Source organism: Urocitellus parryii, chromosome 10 (assembly GCF_045843805.1).
Source record: "Urocitellus parryii isolate mUroPar1 chromosome 10, mUroPar1.hap1, whole genome shotgun sequence".
Classification (NCBI taxonomy): Eukaryota; Metazoa; Chordata; class Mammalia; order Rodentia; family Sciuridae; genus Urocitellus; species Urocitellus parryii.
Window position 1 is genome coordinate 93,224,362 of NC_135540.1, and position 21,358 is coordinate 93,245,719.

At 34.7% G+C, this 21,358-nt stretch overlaps 1 pseudogene; it reads left to right on the forward strand.

The window, feature by feature from the left end:
- The first annotated feature begins 2,478 nt into the window (after nucleotides 1-2,478).
- LOC113196074 (UDP-glucuronosyltransferase 2B31-like) lies at nucleotides 2,479-16,150 on the forward strand (annotated as a pseudogene).
- Nucleotides 16,151-21,358: the final 5,208 nt, after the last annotated feature.

Sequence of the window (21,358 nt, forward strand, 5' to 3'; positions counted from 1 at the left end):
AGCCCTTTCTTTCCAAGGACATCACCATAGAAACTAGATAGTTATTTTAATAGCTTCAGGGGGAAACTGCTGGACATTGCAATTGTGGGAAACAGGGCACCAGGTACCCCCTGCCGGAGCTTGCTCACTAGGAAAACTCTTCCCTATATATTTGCACTGTCAGAAAAAACCTACAGAATGGAAAAAAACATGGTAAATATACACAATAAAATATTACTCAGCCATAAAAAGAATGGAATTGTGACATTTCCCAGTAAACGGGTGGAACTGGAGACTATCATCCTAAGTGAAATAAGCCAATCCCCGCAAACCAAAGGCCAAGTCTTCTAACATACAGATGCTAATACACAACAAGCTGGGGGATGGAAAAATATAAGTTCATTGGAATGAAGGAGAGGGAGGTGGGATGGGAATAGGAAAGGCAATAGAATGAATCAGACACAGCTTTCCTATGTTCATATATGAATACATGACAAGTGAAACTCCACATCATGTACAATCACAATGATGAGACCCTAGTTAGAATAAGTTATACTTCATGTATGTTAAAATACATTCTACTGTCATGTATATATAAAAAGAATAAATAAAAAAATTACGAAGAAATCTATAAATAAATATATCTTAAATTTATCTAACTGTAAAAACTCTAAATTCACACATTTTTTGTGAAACTACTTGGCTTTTAATATCAATATTAAATGCACTTTATAGTAACTTAACGGTCTTTGTTAGTGACTTCAAAAATTTGTGATAGCTTGACATATGACTACAAATACTCTGACAACCTTAACAAACCATGTCCCCTCTCAGTGAACTTTCCTGCTGAATTTCAGCAAGTCTTGTAGATCCCTCAACAAAGAGAATGCAGTAGAAGTAACATAGTTTATTTTAAAAGACTATTAGAAAAGACAACACATATTCATATTCTCTCTCTCTCTCTCTCTCTCTCTCTCTCTCTCTCTCTCTCTCTATCTCTCTCTCTCATCTATCTTTAGTTTCTGTCCCGGTATCCTTTTTCTGACTCTTTCATTCTCTCCTATTCAGTCATCCACTCTATAGAATCTGAGTCAAAACAGATGCCCCCATGATAAATGACCCTTTAGTGGAGCAAGAGAATTGTCCAACCCACCATCAATTTGACTTTTTCTTGCAATCACCAGATAAATGAATGTGTGACCTTCCATGATTATATCTCTGCCGCCACAGGACCATATCCACCTAAGAAAGCCTGTGTGAGTACCACCTTGCTGAGCTCAGTAAACCCCAAATTATGAAAGAGGATACCAAAACAAATGTTGCTGTGCTAGTCCTTTATACTTGAGGGCAATCTGTTAAACAGTGATAGATAACTGGAACATTAAATTGACATATCTTTACTTACACTAATGTAATACATTTTCAGTTAATATATAAAGGGGAGACTAAGAATGTAACGCTTTGAAAGTAACTATTACCCAAGAAATGGAGTCAGTATAACATAGTGGTAAATGGTTCATATTCTGTACCTAGATAGCTTTGATACTAGTCCCTACAAAATGTCCCCCCAAAATCAAGTGCTGGAAACTCATCTTGGGTGCAGCATTGTTGGAATGGGGGCTGGTGCGGGTGTTCAGGTTCTGATAGCTCCACCCTCCTGAAGGTCCTAAGCTGTGCTTCCCAGATCCGATCCTCCCTTCTGCTCTTCTGCCAGGTGAGAACATGGCAAGAGGCCCAGCCCTCCAAGGCCAACTCCTTGATCCTGGACTTCCTAGCCTCCAGAGCTGTGAGAAATAAATTCTCTTCTTTGAATTAGAGAGAGAGAAAGAGAGAGAGAGAGAGAGAGAGAGAGAGAGAGAGAGAGAATATTAGAGGTTCCTAGGACTGGAAAAAAGGAGAATGGTTAGAGGCACAGGGCTTATTTTCAGGATGCTAAAATTCTCTAATCTTGATTTCAATGGTGGGTCTACAATTCAGAGATAGTACTGTGGACCACTGAACATTATACTTATTGCTGAATTGTATGATATGTGATTTATATGAAAATAAGATTGCCACCACACCAAAAAAAAAATATCCATTGAAGGACATTATCCCCAAATGCTGATTCACCAGGATCATGACTACATTTCTGTTTCTGTAAGGATCATGACTACATTTCTGTTTCTGTACACAGAAGCTGCAAACAAAAGTAACATGTCATATGCCACTGTTCTTACATTATTCTAACATGTTAACTAAAACATAAGTGACACATACATGTAAGGTCATTAACTCTTAACTACAAGAAAGCACTCAGAAAGGAATCATGGCACATTTTCATATGGACATGAGGTCATCTACCATTTGCTTTTCCCACTTGGCAGTCAGACACTCTGTCTATTAGTGTATGTATTTACTTGGGAGTGTACAAGTTATATTTTAACTAATGATTTCTGCTTGGATATCAGCAAGAGCAGAGGAAATCCAGTGTGAAAGGAAGCCTTGCATCTCACCAGGATGTCTACGAAAATGACTGCAGTATTGCTTCTGTTACAGCTGAGTAGTCACTCTGGTTCTGGAAGTTGTGGGAAGGTGCTTGTGTGGCCAATGGAATACAGCCATTGGATCAATATAAAGACAATATTGGATGAACTAGTCCAGAGGGGTTATGAGGTGATTGTTCTGAAACCCTCAGCTTCCATTTTTCATTATGCTAAAGAAGGATCTGCTATTAAATTTGAGATTTACCCTACAACAATATCTAGAAATGACTTAGAGGTGTATTTCATTGAAACAATCAAGAAGGTGATTTATGAGCTGTCAAAAAGAAAAATCAATTTGGACACACTTTTCACTGTTCCAACAAATGGTATGGGAATATTCTGAGTACTTTGAGACACTCTGTAAAGAAGTAGTTTTCAACAAGAATCTATGACAAAACTACGTGGATCCAAGTTTGATGTCATTCTTGCAGATGCATTTGGTCCCTGTGGTGAGCTGCTAACTGAGTTACTTTAAATACCATTCGTGTACACTCTTCATTTATTGTCTGGCTACACATATAAAAAATATAGTGTAGGACTTTCATTCCCTCCTTCCTATGTGCCTGTTTTGTCAGAATTAAGTGACCAAATAACATTCATGGAGCAGAAAAAAAAAACATGCTGCACGTATTTTATTTTGATTTTTGGTTCCAAACATTTAATGAGAAGAAGTGGAATCAGTTTTACAGTAGAGTTTTAGGTAAGCCCTGTTTTCTAACAGCAATGTAAATTCCAAAATTTGCCCTGTCTTTGAAAGTAAGCCTGAAGGAATATGAAATCATACAAGTTAATCTTTTTTTTTTCATTTCTTTTTTTTTATTATTTTATTTTTTTTAATGTTGGTTGTTCAAAACATTACATAGTTCTTGATATATCATATTTCACATTTTGATTCAAGCGGGTTATGAACTCCCATTTTACCCCGTATACAGCTTGCAGAATCACATCAGTTACACTTCATTGCTTTACATATTGATAAACTCATGTCTGTTGTATTCTGCTGCCTTTCCTATCCTCTACTATCCCCCCTCCCCTCCCCTCCCCTCCCCTCTTCTCTCTCTACCCCCACTACTGTAATTCATTCATCCCCCTTGTACTGTTTTTCCCTTTCCCCTCACTTCCTCTTGTGTGTAATTTTGTATAACCCTGAGGGTCTCCTTCCATTTCCATGCAATTTCCCTTCTCTCTCCCTTTCCCTCCCACCTCTCATCCTTGTTTAATGTTGGTCTTCTTCTCGTGCTCTTCTTCCCTAGTCTGTTCTTAGTTACTCTCCTTATATCAAAGGAGACATTTGGCATTTGTTTTTTAGGGCTTGGCTAGCTTCGCTTAGCATAATCTGCTCTAATGCCATCCATTTCCCACCAAATTCTATGATTTTGTCATTTTTTACTGCAGAGTAATACTCCATTGTGTATAAATGCCACATTTTTTTTATCCATTCGTCTATTGAAGGGCATCTAGGTTGATTCCACAGTCTTGCAATTGTGAATTGTGCTGCTATGAACATCGATGTAGCAGTGTCCCTGTAGCATGCTCTTTTTAGGACTTTAGGGAATAGACCGAGAAGGGGAATGGCTGGGTCAAATGGTGGTTCCATTCCCAGCTTTCCAAGAAATCTCCATACCGCTTTCCAAATTGGCTGCACCAATTTGCAGTCCCACCAACAATGTACAAGTGTACCCTTTTCCCCACAACCTCGCCAGCACTTATTGTTGTTCAACTTCATAATGGCTGCCAATCTTACTGGAGTGAGATGGTATCTTAGGGTGGTTTTGATTTGCATTTCTCTGACTGCTAGAGATGGTGAGCATTTTTTCATGTACTTATTGATTGATTGTATGTCCTCCTCTGAGAAGTGTCTATTCAAGTCCTTGGCCCATTTGTTGATTGGGTTATTTGTTATCTTATTGTCCAATTTTCTGAGTTCTTTATATATTCTGGATATTAGGGCTCTATCTGAAGTGTGAGGAGTAAAGATTTGTTCCCATGATGTAGGCTCCCTATTTACCTCTCTTATTGTTTCTTTTGCTGAGAAAAAACTTTTTAGTTTAAGTAAGTCCCATTTGTTGATTCTAAGTGTTAACTCTTGTGCTATGGGTGTCCTATTGAGGAATTTGGAGCCCGACCCCACAGCATGTAGGTCGTAGCCAACTTTTTCTTCTATCAGATGCCGTGTCTCTGATTTGATATCAAGCTCCTTGATCCATTTTGAGTTAACTTTTGTGCTTGGCGAGAGAAAGGGATTCAGATTCATTTTGTTGCATATGGATTTCCAGTTTTCCCAGCACCATTTGTTGAAGATGCTATCCTTCCTCCATTGCATGCTTTTAGCCCCTTTATCAAATATAAGAAAGTTGTAGTTTTGTGGGTTGGTTTCTGTGTCCTCTATTCTGTACCATTGGTCCACCCACCTGTTTTGGTACCAGTACCATGCTGTTTTTGTTACTATTGCTCTGTAGTATAGTTTGAGATCTGGAATCGCTATACCACCTGATTCACACTTCCTGCTTAGTATTGTTTTTGCTATTCTGGGTCTTTTATTCTTCCATATGAATTTCATGATTGCTTTCTCCATTTCTACAAGAAATGCCATTGGGATTTTGATTGGCATTGCATTAAACCTACAGAGAACTTTTGGTAATATCACCATTTTGATGATGTTAGTTCTGCCTATCCATGAACAGGGTATATTTTTCCATCTGCTAAGATCTTCTATTTCTCTCTTTAGGGTCCTGTAGTTTTCATTGTATAAGTCTTTCACCTCTTTTGTTAGGTTGATTCCCAAGTATTTTATTTTTTTTTTTTTGAGGATATTGTGAATGGAGTGGTTGTCCTCATTTCCATTTCAGAGGATTTGTAGCTGATATACAGGAATGCCTTTGATTTATGCATGTTGATTTTATATCCTGCCACTTTGCTAAATTCATTTATTAGCTCTAATAGTTTCTTTGTAGACCCTTTTGGGTCTGCTAGGTATAGAATCATGTCACCTGCAAATAGTGATAATTTGAGTTCTTCTTTTCCTATTTTTATGCCTTTAATTTCTTTCGTCTGTCTAATTGCTCTGGCCAGTGTTTCGAGAACTATGTTGAACAGAAGTGGTGAGAGAGGGCATCCCTGTCTTGTTCCAGGTTTTAGAGGGAATGACTTCAATTTTTCTCCATTCAGAATGATGCTAGCCTGAGACTTAGCATAGATAGCTTTTACAATGTCAAGGTAAGTTCCTGTTATCCCTAGTTTTTCTAATGTTTTGAACATAAAGGGATGCTGTACTTTGTCGAATGCTTTTTCTGCATCTATCGAGATGATCATATGGTTCTTATTTTTAAGTCTATTGATGTGGTGAATAACATTTATTGATTTCCGTATATTGAACCAACCTTGCATACCAGGGATGAATCCTACTTGATCATGGTGCACAATTTTTTTGATATGTTTTTGTATCCGATTCGCCAGAATTTTATTGAGGATTTTTGCATCTAGGTTCATTAGAGATATTGGTCTGTAGTTTTCTTTCTTTGAAGTGTCTTTGTCTGGTTTCGGAATCAGGGTGATGTTAGCCTCGTAGAATGAATTTGGTAGTTCTCCCTCTTTTTCTATTTCCTGAAATAGCTTGAAAAGTATTGGTATTAGTTCCTCTTTAAAGGTTTTGTAAAACTCTGCTGTATACCCGTCCGGTCCTGGGCTTTTCTTAGATGGTAATCTTTTGATGGTTTCTTCTATTTCCTCAATTGATATTGGTCTGTTTAGGTTGTGTATATCCTCCTGACTCAATCTGGGCAGATTATATGACTTAAGAAATTTATCGATGCCTTCACTATCTTCTATTTTATTGGAGTATAAGGATTCAAAATAATTTCTGATTATCTTCTGTATTTCTGAGGTGTCTGTTGTGATATTGCCTCTTTCATCCCGTAAGCTGGTAATTTGAGTTCTCTCTCTTCTTCTCTTCGTTAGCATGGCTAAGGGTCTGTCAATTTTATTTATTTTTTCAAAGAACCAACTTTGAGTTTTGTCAATTTTTTCAATTGTTTCTTTTGTTTCGATTTCATTAATTTCAGCTCTGATTTTAATTATTTCTTGCCTTCTACTTCTTTTGCTATTGTTTTGCTCTTCTTTTTCTAGGAGTTTGAGATGAAGTATGAGATCATTTATTTGTTGGTTTTTTCTTTTTTTAAGGAATGAACTCCAAGCAATGAATTTTCCTCTTAGAACTGCTTTCAATGTGTCCCATAGATTCCGGTATGTTGTGTCTGTGTTTTCATTTAACTCTAAGAATTTTTTAATTTCTTCCTTGATGTCTTCTAAAACCCATTGATCATTCAGTAACCTATTGTTCATTCTCCAAGTGATGCATGATTTTTCCTTCCTTCTTTTATCGTTGATTTTCAGTTTCATTCCATTGTGATCAGATAAGATGCATGGTATTATCTCTACACCTTTATATTGACTAAGAGTTTCCCTGTGACATAATATATGATCTATTTTTGAGAAGGATCCATGTGCTGCTGAGAAAAAAGTGTAGCTGCTTGATGTTGGGTGGTATACTCTATATATGTCAATTAAGTCTAGGTTATTAATTGTGTTATTGAGTTCTATAGTTTACTTATTCAACTTTTGTTTGGAAGATCTGTCCAGTGGTGAGAGAGGTGTGTTGAAGTCTCCCATGATTATTGTATGGTGGTCTATTAGACTCTTGAACTTGAGAAGAGTTTGCTTGATGAACATAGCTGCACCATTGTTTGGGGCATATATATTTATGATTGTTATGTCTTGTTGGTGTATGGTTCCCTTGAGCAGTATGTAGTGTCCCTCTTTATCCCTTTTGATTAACTTTGGCTTGAAATCTATTTTATTTGATATGAGTATGGACACTCCTGCTTGTTTCCGCAGTCCATATGAGTGATATGATTTTTCCCAACCTTTCACCTTCAGTCTATGTATATCTTTTCCTATCAAATGCGTCTCCTGCAGGCAGCATATTGTTGGGTCTTGTTTTCTGATCCATTCAACTAGCCTGTGTCTCTTAATTGGTGAGTTTAAGCCATTAACATTTAGGGTTATTATTGAGATATGGTTTGTTCTTCCAGCCATAGTTTGTTTATTAATGCTATTAAACCTGATTTGTTTTCCTCTTTGATTATTTTCCCCCCTTTACTGTCCTACCTCCCACTGTTGGTTTTCATTGTTGTTTTCCATTTCCTCTTCCTGTAGTGTTTTGCCAAGGATTTTTTGAAGAGATGGTTTTCTAGCTGCAAATTCTTTTAACTTTTGTTTGTCGTGGAATGTTTTAATTTCATCTTCCATCCTGAAGCTTAATTTCGCGGGATACCCGATTCTTGGTTGGAATCCATTTTCTTTTAGCGTTTGAAATATGTTATTCCAGGATCTTCTAGCTTTTAGAGTCTGTGTTGAGAGATCAGCTGTTATCCTGATTGGTTTACCCCTAAATGTAATCTGCTTCCTTTCCCTTGTAGCTTTTAAAATTCTCTCCTTATTCTGTATGTTGGACATCTTCATTATAATGTGTCTAGGTGTGGATCTCTTATGATTTTGCACATTCGCGTCCTGTATGCTTCTAGGATTTGGGATTCTGTCTCATTCTTCAAGTCTGGGAAGTTTTCTTGTATTATTTCACTGAATAGATTGCTTAATCCTTTGGTTTGGAGCTCTGTGCCTTCCTGTATCCCAATGACTCTTAAGTTTGGTCTTTTGATATCATCCCATAGCTCTTGAATGTTCTGCTCATGGTTTCTTAGTAGACTTGCTGAGCTATCTATGTTCTTTTCAAGTTGAAATACTCTGTCTTCATTGTCTGATGTTCTATCTTCTAAGTGATCCACTCTGCTGGTAGTATTCTCAATTGAGTTTTTAAGTTGGTTTATTGTTTCCTGCATTTCTAGTATTTCTATTTGTTTGTTTTTTATTACCTCTATCTCCCTGTGAAATTGATCTTTTACTTCCTGGATTTGTTTGTCAATGTGATCTTTCATTGTCTGATTTTGCTGTCTCATGTCTTCCTTGAGACTCCAGATCATCTGAAGCATGTATGTCCTGAGCTCTCTATCTGACATTCCATCTGTTGCAGCTATTACCTCTTCTAAAGTTGAGTTGACCTGCATTGCCTGTGGTCCTTTCTTTCCTTGTCGTTTCATACCGCTGGCGTTTCTTTCTGCTTGGTGAAATTGTTGTGTCTTTGATATTTTCCCCTCTATTTATTTATATTGCTCTTGTATAGTTGAAAAATTGTGGTGATTGTTGGGTGTGTGGGAGACTCCCCACTGAAGTTAAGTCTAAGGAGAACACCACTCCTCTCAGAAGAGCACCAAATTCAAAGGTTTTCTCCCAAGTTAATCTTTTAAAAGATTAACTTTAGGGGCTGGGATTGTGACTCAGAGGTAGAGCACTCGCCTAGCATGGGCAGGACCCTGGCTCGATCCTCAGCACCACATAAAGATAAAAGCATTGTGTTGTGTCCATCTACACCTAAAAAATAAATATTAAAAAAATAAGAAGGACTATAAAGAGATACTTTAAAAAATATTAACTTTAAAAATCTTTTTAAAATATTCTACCACAATAATACATTAAACTCAAAACATGAGCAAAACGTTTAAATTGTAAAGTCAGTTTGAAATCTTTGGACACAACAGAAAGTCACACACACAAAAAATAAACCACTGAGGACTTCTTTAGGCAGTCACACATATTTACTACCATTTTACTATCCATTTGGTTTCATCTTCAAAAGCAATAATTTTAAATATCACTGAATATCTTCAGGAGTATAGACTATAGATTGAGAACCTCTACAGATATTTCTGAAACAATCATCTCTGTAGCTTTGAGGACACTGTCTTCATATTGGTAGGTCAGTTTCCTCATTTATAAAGTCAATTATTTTGTTACTTTATTCATCTTTCACATTGTGTCTTTCTTATATGTCCACACGAATATGAGCAATAAATATATATACATAAATATGCATACACACACATTAGCTTTATTAAATCACACACACTCTTAAACATATTTGGCTTCATAATTAAAAGTTTTTTCAGATACTTACCAGTCATATGCATTTCCACCTGACAACTTTCTAATGTCCTGTAGCTTTGTATTCTTTTTCCTGTTCAGTACGACCCACTACATTTTTAGAGACAATGTCAAAAGCAGATATCTAGTTCATTAGAACCTATTGAGATTTGGAATTTCCTCGCCCAACCCTACCAAATGTTGATTTCATTGGAGGACTCCACTGCAGACCAGCCAAACCTCTGCCTAAGGTAAACTTGTTTCCATTTAGTTGGTTCTGTTGTCCTTGAATTTTCACCAGAAATGATCCTCTGTTCTCACTCAGAATGTCTCATTCAGTGTGGGAAAAAAAAATTATAGTAATGGGGTAATGAGACCTGCAGATAGAAATTCTTATGAGTCTATGCCACATAAGTATGTGAATTTCATTTTTATTACAGTAGAAAAGAAAAACCCGGGGGACTTTTGAGGATGAGGTCAGTTAAATGGAAGTCTTCGTTATTCAAAATATAAGAAAATATTAGTCATATATAACGACAAATTATAGTGAAAATATAATTCAAACAACTGACTAGCGTGTACCATAGGAAAGTTCCAGGTATGCAGAAAAACAAAGTAGCATAGACTTTGCTCTCAATTTTCTTACATTTTACATTGAAAGACAAACTGTGAACAACAAAGAGAAAGTTCTTGAAAATATTATAATAAGGAAAGACCACAGGTATTTCTTATCTACCCCAAGCCTATGGGGGAATCTCAGGAAGACTCCCTCAGAGAACATGGGTCTCTACATCTTAGCTGACTGGCAGAAAGAGATGGAGAAATATAAACTTCACAATTAACAAAGAGCATAAATTTTACATATTTGAGGAATATCTATTAATTTGAGCTACATGTATGTGTAGTCTGATTTTAGCTTACAATTGTAAAAAAAATTTATAAGTATTTAGGATAATATGGCTTGTGAAAAACCTTAAGAATCTCATGTATTTTTAGCAAATACCACACTTTTATGATTCTAATACATAGCACGGATTTTTTTTCACTATTAAATGATCACTTCAAAGAGATTTGTGTGTGTGTGTGTGTGTGTGTGTGTGTGTGTGTGTGTCTGGGGACCAAACCTAGGGCTTTGTGCAAGCAAGACAAGCACTCTACCAACTGAGTTATATCCTCAGTCCCTGAGAGACTCTTTTTGTCTACCCTTTTATTGGCAGTAACATCGCATTTTCTGATCTCATTGAACATTTTAAATCCAAATATCTGTTTTTAAAGCCAATCTTTGAAACTATCTGTGGATATTCAATTCCCAAAGCACACCTAAGAGTATTAGAAGTGATGGCACAGACATCAACATCACAGTCTTGATGATTTCTTAGAGCAAAGCATGAAACCAGCCAGCTTCAACTGGTGGGAATTCTTTAGAGAGTCACACACACACACACAAAAAAAAAAAAGCATCTGGGAAGTCAGGTTATCATTCCCAGTGAGTGGTCCATGACAGAAAGATAGCAGAAACAATGGACACTTTAGTTTGGTGAGGAACCTAGAATTAAAAATTCAGTAAGGATAAACACAACATGGCCCAGTCCAATTTACAGGTTAAAACAACACAAATGGTGTATCATGGTATTCCATTGAAACATAAAATTTACCTACAACTACTCAACTCCATTTCTGAATAATGATAAATAAAGTAAGGTAATACTTCCTGATAAAATATGCTTTGTTTCATTGGATTGGTCAGATTAGTTTCACAAGTGAAGCATAAATGGAAATTGACCATAATGACTTTGGGGTTTGCCTTGCCAGATCTCTTCAAAAGGAATCTCAGATTAGAATTCTAAAAGCCTTCTGAAGCTAGGAAGTCTGGAAAGCCAAGTTCGACTTCAATGCAAAGAGCACTTATAATGTTGTTTCAAATTGTGCAGAGATTAAAACAAGAGAAGTCAATAAATGTTTCATTTCCATTAACAAAAGTGTAAACTACAAATTTGTTACACATAAAAATAGCATAAGACAAAAGAAAAAGGGATGCCTTGAATCATGAAACTAAAACATCAAATTCCAGCAAAATCTCAAACAAGAACATCACAAAATACTATAATTGTTCTTTATCAGATCATCCATTCCCAAATCTGCTTCATCTAGGGCTAGCAGGTTTATGAAACTGCAGAAGTTTTCCATTTGACAAGAAAATGTTTTCGTGACACATGTTTTCTTACAGGACTATTTTGTCATTCAATAATTTCTTATGTTTCTTAACAGACCCAAATATAATTAAGCTTCAAATCCACATGTAAAAATTAAATAAATGCATACTTAAGTGTTTCAGTAGTTAGTCTTATTTAGAAATGGGCTACAATCTAATAAACATCTTTGATTAATTTAACTTGTATATCACTAAGGTATCAAATAAACAAAAAAAATTTGGTAACTGGTTTTAGGAAGACATACTATAACAGCAACAATACTATACTAGCCCTCATCTCAAGTTATTTCCTTGTTAACTATTTGTAACCATAGGTGACTAGTAAACCCAGGGAGAATAAATATTTAGCTCATATTATACTTATGTTGGTAAATGAGAAAAACATCTGTTTTAGTAAACCAATAACATCAAACTAGTCACATTTACCAAAGATTTACAGAGTCATGTGATATTGAAAGAATTTGGGTTTTTCTACATTCCTGTTAATCTTAGGTATGTTTAATTTATGTAAGTGCTCATTTATCTCACAGTGAGTTGAAATAGATTATCATATATATGTAACATGTAACATACAGGCATACATACACATAAATAAATAAACATGCAGACACAGAGCACCTCTAACTTTCATTCTAAAATTTTAGCCACAAATCAGGCAACACAAAACTCACTGTTATCATCTCTACATAATATTTCAGTTAAATGTGTTTCTGACAAAAATACAACAAGGTAAAATTTTTTGTTCAATATGAGTTAATGTTTCATGGAACTAAAATAATTTGTGAAGAAGGATTTTAAGGGAGGTTGCATTTTAGGTGAGGGAGACAAGACATCTTGTGGCCCTCTGAGTGACTCTGAAGCCCATCTAAGTGGACAACATATTCAGTTTATGTCTAATTAGCTGTTTTCCTTTCAAACTCAAGTAGTTGCTTTTGAAGGATCCTGAGTTCATTGAGAGCCCTTGCTTGAGACAGAGGAACAAGTGACTGTCAATGCAGGAACAGAGGCGCTAAAGAGGGAAGTGATAAGTGCAGCTCTGGGCACAGACGGAGGGAGGAGGTAGGACCTTGAAGGAGACATAGCAAATGACCTGAGGGGAACAATGACATGTTAAAGGAAGAAGAAACAGGAGATGGAAAGGGAGAGGTCATCAAGGAGCAGGTTTGGGGATATCTACAGTTTCCCTAAGTAGCATTAAAGATCCAAACTGTCTATTCTAAAATCATACCAACATGAAAGAAAGCAGAGAGAGTTGTCAAGAGCACAAAGTTGGGTTTCCTGTGTGAAAAATACAAGTGTTCTGGACATTGTTTGCATAAGAATGTGAAATACATGCATGTGTAATACTACAGAAGTTTAAACCTTTAGAAATGGTTATAACTATTTATTACATTATGTATATTTAACTTAATTTTAAAAGAGCCAAACATAACTCCTGTTAATACTTGATTTCTCTCCTTAAATAGTTGTACCAAACCTTACAATAGTCTGTGTTCTGCCTTTGCTGTTGTGATGGAACAAATTCTTTCCTTTACATGAAATGGAAGACTTTGTCCAGAACTCTGGAGAGAATGGTGTTGTGGTGTTTTCTCTGGGGCCAATGGTCAATAACATAACTGAAGAAAGGGCCAATGTGATTGCATCAGCCCTCATCCAGATTCCACAAAAGGTTAGATAAAGTGCCCTTAATGGTGGAGAACTACTGAATAAGTAGCTATTTAGTTATCTTAAACTCTGTAAATGTTCTGATTATAGAAACTTTCACTGTGAAAGGTTAACTGTCATGATAGTGCAAATTTTTCTCAGAAATCACCTATAAAACAAAAATATACACAGCAAGTTCTAAAATTGCATGAAGGGTATACTTGATTAACAACATTTTGGCATTAACATTGTGCTCAGAAAGAAATATATTTTACAGGTGCAGTATGAAATATATTTTACAGGTGCAATATTGCAGGTAAATACACAGTAATCTCCAAATTCTGCCCTGTCATTTCCTCCTTTTACTTGCAGAATTTTTGAGGAAACTACACACTACAGACATAATCAGCCTGGAGTTAAATATTAGACAGTAACTTCCTCAGTGTCATAGCAATGGCAGGTAATGAAAAGTCTGAATAGCATCATACAGCATCATCATCCTATGTATCCTGGTCTTGATTATTCCCCTAAATGTTGGACGGGGCCTATGTTAGTTAGAGAAAGGAAGTCCAGGGCTCACCAACCCTGAGTCCAGGTATCCACTAAACCAAAGAGACTTATTTTGTCCTGGTGGACATGGCCCTATTAATTTCTCAAGAAGGAAGACATAAGAGAAAAAAAGATTGAGATTTGATCATGGATCTAGAAACTGTGACCGTACAGGGATCAAACACTAATAACCTGTGGAAAAAGTGGTTATAAATAATCTTCACATATCAAGAAAATGTTAATATTAAATTTAGCATATGAGAACTAGTATAAAATACAGATTTCTAAAACAAAATAAATGTGTAATTTTTTACAAATTATGCTCTAGTTTATGATTATTAATTTCTTAAATATTGGTATTTGATAAACTCATTTGTCTAATCTACTATTTATATGAAGCTACTATTTGTAAGACCTTGATTAAATATAAAAATAAGTACAGGAAAATTATGTTCTCCCTTTACATCTCCATTTCAATAGTTCTCATTATTTATTTTTCTCTTGATGTCATTTATTTACCTTTCATTTGGTATTTAAGTATGTGATTTCTTTCTTTATCTCTTTAAAATTCTAACATTCTATAATTTGTAATTTAACTCAACTAATAAGAGGTTTGCTTTACCCTAACAGGTGATATGGAGATTTGATGGCAAGAAACCAGATACATTAGGACCCAATACTTGACTTTGCAAGTGGATTCCCCAGAATAACCTTCTTGGCAAGACTCAGGAGAACAAATCTCAAAAACATGAGTAACAGCCAATCAGAAAGATAATAATTAAGTAGAACAAAATTACGAAAATTTAAGAAAAATTCAGAGTAATCCAATTTTTAAAAATTTTCTTTTAGTCCTCCAGGGAAATGAATACAGAGCAACTGTGGGCATTTTATTACACAAATTTGTGTTCTTTATGATCATCCAAGTATCTTTATTTCAGGGATAATTACCTCTCACAGAGAATTTTTAGTCACTTCCTTGATTGTCCCTTATCTTCTATTTCTACAATTTTACAAATAACCTTTGACCTACAATAGTGTTATCTGAAATGCCAATAAAAAATAGTCCTCACTCTTTTATGACAACTGACTGCATGTTCCATGACAAAAACAAAAACAACAACAACAAAAAAGAAAGAAAAACCACAATTTTTTTTAAAAAAATTTTTAAGTAAAGAAGAAAGGGTAGAATTTAATCTTTATTTACAAGACACTGTATGAAATTCCACATAGAAATTCAAAACCCATGTGGAGGACACACTTCATACAGTTTGGTACTGGTCAAATCCAGTTTTGTTGTAAAAAGTGCTACAATAACAAACCACATTTACAAAGCATTCTTAGCAGAGAAATAGTAAGACAAACTTATTCCGAGCAAACTACACAATAAACTTTATGTCTCAGTGGTGTGGCCTAGAAGTTAAAATCCCAGGAGTCCTGTCTGAACTTGGAAAGTACAGCCTTCAGAGGTAGTTTCTGGCACAAAATTCTGATCGTCTTCAACTGAAAAATACTTCTCAATCAAGTTTAAAATCTTAATCCTGAAGTTGTACTTCCTAATGAAGTATAGCCAATCCTACCTCTGATTTCATAACCACCAACAACCCACTCCCTGCTACACTGAACACCCTTCACAGCATGCTCAGGGACATCATTGTTGTTTTAATTGGACACATAAACCCAGGTCCCCTCTTATGTTTGCACAGGTTGGTTGTCCTACCCAGCATGTGCTCCTTTAGTTTGTCCAGGTGACAACCTTGTTTTCATTTTTCAGATCTCAGGTAACATACCACCTCTTTCATGTAGTCTTCACTTACCTCACCAGTGGACATAGGTGTCTCTTGCCCCAAGATCTGAAAGTAATTGCAATATAGATTCATAGTTGTAATAATCTACTACCTAGAAAACTATCTTTAGTGCTTTATATTACATATTTGACGCTTTTTCTTCTGACATAAATAATTTCCTTTGATTTATTCCAATCCTAGGTCATCCAAAATCCAAAGATTTCATAACTCATGGTGAAACCAATGGCATCTATGAGGCCATCCATCATGGGATCCCTCTGGTGGGCATTCCCTTGTTTGTGGATCAACCTGATAATGTCATGCACATAAAGGCCAAAGGAGCAGCTCTTAGATTGGATTTTATTACAATGACAAGTATAGATTTACTCAATGCATTGAATACAGTCATTAATGAACCTTGATAAGTATAACAATTTTTTCAGTAAAGTAATATTTACAATCAGGTACCCTTGACAATGAGAAAAGATTTATTCCTCTTTGAGTCTAATATTAATAACTAAAATTATTTAATTCTCTGAAATGTGCTTTTATTCTCAACCAATCATTTTTACATTACAAATTATCTTAAATTTTACTTAATTAGTAGTACTAGTTATTAGTAAAATAATGTGATACTAAAAAATTTTTACTGTAAAGCTAAATATAAAAAACATAGTTTTTAATAAAATGACAAGAGAAGGACAATGCAGTTGAAGAAATAAGATACTTCCATTTGATACCTAAAATTTCCAAAACTACCAAACTTTTTAAAAAATATATATACTTATTTGGTATGGCAGAATAATTTGACATATGTATACAATATGGAATGACCTAATCAGGGAAATTTTTATTTCCATCTCCTTAAACATTCATAACTTCTTCTGCTAAGAACTGTCAAATTCTTCTAATTCTTTATAAGATGCATCAGAAATTGTAAACAATAGTTACCTACTGTGCTTCAGAAGAGTAGCACTTATTCCCTTCTACTTAACTGGAGCTTGATATGTGTTTTTCAATTTTTCTGCAGACCCTCTTGTTCCTATACTTCCTGGCCTCTAGTTACTACTCTTCTACACTCTACTTCTATTAAATCAACTTTTTAGATTCCACATGTGAATAAGAAAATGCAGTACTTTTCTTTTGGTGCCAGTTGATATGTTTTAGCATAATGGCTTCCACTTCCATCCTTGTTAGTGAAAATGACAATTATTTCATTCTTTTAAAAGCCAGCTGTGTGTGGATATATACCATGTTTGCTTTAGCCATCATCAAATAATGAACACTTAAGTAGATTTTATAGCTTGACTATTGTGAATAGTGATGCAGGTAAACATGGAAGTTCAGGAACCTCTTTGATAAACTGATTTCGTTTTCATTGTGTTAGTATACAGTAATTCGAAAGCTGAATCCTATGGTAGTTCTATTTTCAGATATTTGGGGAAACTCCAAGTTCTCTTTTCCATAGTGGATGTACAAGTTTGTATTCCTGTCAATGGACTATAAAAGGCCCCCATTCTCTTCTACTCCTCCAGCATTTGTTATTTTTTGTCTTTTTTATTATGACCATTCTATCCAATGAGATTATCTTTCATTGTTGTTGTTGTTGTTGTTGCTGCTGCTGCTGATGATGATGATGCTGCTGCTGCTGCTGCTTTTGCTGCTCTTTTGGCATGTTGAAGATTGGTGTTTTTCAAAGTTTGAGTAGAAACCTACAAAAGAGTTGTGAAATCAATCTTGTGGATTGATTGTTGTTTGATTTACACTTCGCTGATTGCCAAACAAGTGGCAGGATTTTAAATTCCTAGCAGCAGTGTAGGAGAGTTCCAGTTTTTCCACATCATAGCTAAAACTTGTCATCATCTTTTTCTTTTTTCTTTTGGTACCAGGGATTGAACTCAGGGTCATCCAGCCACTGAGCCACATCCCCAGTCCTTTAGAGACCACTAAGTTGCTTAGCATCTCGCAGTTGCTGAGGCTGGCTTTGAACTCACAATCCTCCTGGCTCAGCCTCCTGAGCTGCTGGAATTACAGCCATGTGCCTCAGTGCCTGGCCCATCTTCTTTTTATTACACCCATCCTAGTGGTTATGAAGTGGCATCTCATTGTGATCTTGATTTGTATTTCACAGGTTGATTAAAATGATGAATGGTTGTTCATATGCATACTAGATATTCATGTTTATTCTTTGTAGAAATAATTATCCTAGTCTTTAAATCCTTTCTTAATTAGGTTATTTGTCTTCTTAATATCACACTGTTTATAGTCTTTATTATGAAGACATCTCCATCATGAGATATTTGATTTACATGTATTTTCTTCCATTCTGAATAGATGACTTCATCACTTTTGTAATGGTGCACTTTGGAAAATAAATACTTTCAATTTTGATAAAATATATTTTATAATCAAATGTCCCCTTGATACAACAAAAATTGTTCCATAATATGTGTACTGCTTAGATTTCTACCATCAAGTCAGTATTGATTATGACTACCAATACTCATTATTTAAGGAGGGTATCACCTATAGGGATACTTTGACAATGTATTATCAAAAAAGAAATTTGTAGCAATTTTGAATGGTAATAATAAATTAAAAGCAGTTGAGAACAAATAAAAATAAACATAATGCAAGTTGGAAAAATGGTAAAGAAAATATGAAATAAAGTGGTATATTTAAATATGAATATATCAATATCAGCATTAATTATTAATGACATTAATTATTAATTAAAAGATAAAGATTATCAGACTGGATTTTTAAAACCCATGATACACTTTTTTATAAAATTTGCTTAACTTAATTTCATAGAAAGACTATAAGAAAAGAGATAAAAGATTTCAAGTCTCAATCAAGCTTTTGCAACTGGCCATGGTGGTACATGCCTCTAATTTTTAGTGATTTGTGAGACAAAGGATTGTGAGCTCAAGACAAGCCTCAGCCACTTAAAGAGACCCTGTCTCAAAGTAAAATATAAAAGGATTAGGTGGTAGAGCACCTCTGAGTTCAATAATCAGTACAACAAAATAAGTAAATAAGCTGTTGTACCTATATTAATTTCAATAGAGTAGACAAAACTGACTAAATATAAAAAGAATATTTCTTAATTTATGAGTCATTCAATATAAATTGAACCTACTAATAAAATCTTAAATAACAATATATGTAAATGCACAGATCTATAGTCATAATGGTAGGTCTTTTAAAAACCTTTATTGATAACACAGAACATAATGGAATATAATATTCATACTTGAAGAACATAATTAATAAATGTAACCTGATATGTGTGGGTATGTCATAAAACTGATTTAGTAAATTAGAAATGATTAGAATTCAAAAATATATTTACCAGCCATATTGGAATTAAATTAGAAAACAAAAATGTAAAGAGAAAAGTTAACTCAATAAACCTCTAAGTTTGGGAAATTAAGTAATATACTTCTAAATAATTTAGATTCCACAAACAAATCACAATCATACTTCCATTTTTATCTCAGCAATACCACTCCCAGGCATATAAGCAACAGAACTATATGAATATGAAAAACAATATATATACAAAAATATATATAAGCATTGGTGAAATTTAACAACCCAAATATCCATCAATCATAACATGAAGAGAAAATCTGTGGCAATGACATATAATGGAATATTATACACCAATGGAATTAAACAACTGCCACACAAAATATAGACACAAATGAGCATGTACAATACTATTCCCATATATAAACAAGCAGAACTAATCTATGGTATTAGCAGTCAGAAAAGTGATTACTTGGGGCTAGGGCTATAGCTCAGTGACAGAGCGCTTGCCTAGGACAAGTGAGGCACTGGATTCGATCCTCAGCACCACGTAAAAATAAACAAATAAAATAAATGTATGCTGTCCATCTACAACGACAAAAAAATAAAAAAGAAAAGTGCTTACTCTAGGGAAAGGAATAATAATGCTAAACAAGTCCAAAAAGAAGGAGTACTTTGAGCAGATGTGAAATCCAAAATCATGATCTGACTAGTATATACAATGGCATCTTAAAATTTCCAGCTTTTCTTTACTATATAAGCATTTTTGTTATATTTCACATTTAAATTCTTATTTTAGAAAAATATAATGTATTTTAAAATTCTAGGGATACAGCTCACATAAACATACAACACAGAGGAGCTTCCTAGAGGTGCTTATCCTTTAGACAAATGCATCAATTAAAAGGTAGAAGAAACAAAACTTCAGGAAGTTTCAGGGAAGTATGCTGTAGGAGAGGAGAGGGAATAGAATCAAGGTGCTAAGATGAGAACATGTTTGATGACTTCACGAGAAAACTAAAAGAAAACAATATTACTGTAACAGAATATGCACAAGAAGAATGATAGGAGAAAATATTTCCCGTATGTGACCTTTTGTGGTCCAGTAGTCCAAAGAATATATCTGGATATGATTCTAAGTATGATGATAAGGGAAAAATTTTTGAGCAGGTGCTGTCAGTCTGGCATGACTACTAAGTGGAAATCAGACAGTAGAGGGCAGTAAAGAAGAGTGAAAACAGAGACTGGTTGAAAGTCATTTCACACACTATGACAATTTCTCTTCAAAGACTTCAAGATGATCATCTCATTTGCATTTAACTATGTTATTTATAGTGCTTAGAATGAATTATTATCATTTTCTCTGCTGCAAAAGATTTATTTTCTCAATCAGCCTTCCATTTTCATTTTGGAAAATATTTGTCAATAAGAAAATTCCAAATTAAAAGCTAAACATTCTACAAAAAAAAAAAAAAAAAAAAAAAACCCACACAAAGTCTATGGTTATTCTTCTAATTCAAGCCTTTGTTCATGGCAGGAAAGTGTTATACCACTAAGCTACATCCTCAGCCCTTTTTGTTTTATTTTGAGACAATGTTTGGCTAAGTTGCCAATGCTTAGCTTTGAATTTGTTATACTGCCTCAGCCTCCCAGATAGCTGGGATACAGGCCTGTGCTACCAATCTGGTCCTTAATTTGGCTGTTCTATGCACTTATTTAGATTCAGTTTTATGAACATTTCTAAGAACCTTTCATAGACTTAATATACTTATGCAAATTAATTTGCTTTAAATATTGGTGTTTTATGGTTTGTTGAATATTTATTAATAAAAAATTCAAAAAGAACATTTAAACATTTTATAATTATTTTCTAGTTTGACAGGGGAAAGATAAACTATAAGAGTTAGGATTTTTTATACACATTTATATTCCTTAGGACCAGAGTCCAAACCCTTATTTTTAAATGTAGTTACTTATGACAGAGAATTCTCCAAAAACTTCCTGGAATGTCTATCTCCTTGTTCTGCAACCTTTTACCTACCCCTTCTATGTACTGTAGGGGTATTTCAAATGCCACTGAAAAATAGATGTCCCTTTTTGTTATCTGTGACTCTATTTTCTATGGGAAAAAAATTCACAATCTTTATCATGAAGTCATAACACTTGACACTATGGAACAGCTTTTTTCCTTCCTCTGATTCTGGTACCACCCCATTGCACTTTCCTGTACACACTACTATAATACTCAGTGACTTTGCTATTTCTTTAAAAGAATGCACTCTGGGCTGGGGCTGTGGCTCAGCGGTAGAGTGCTT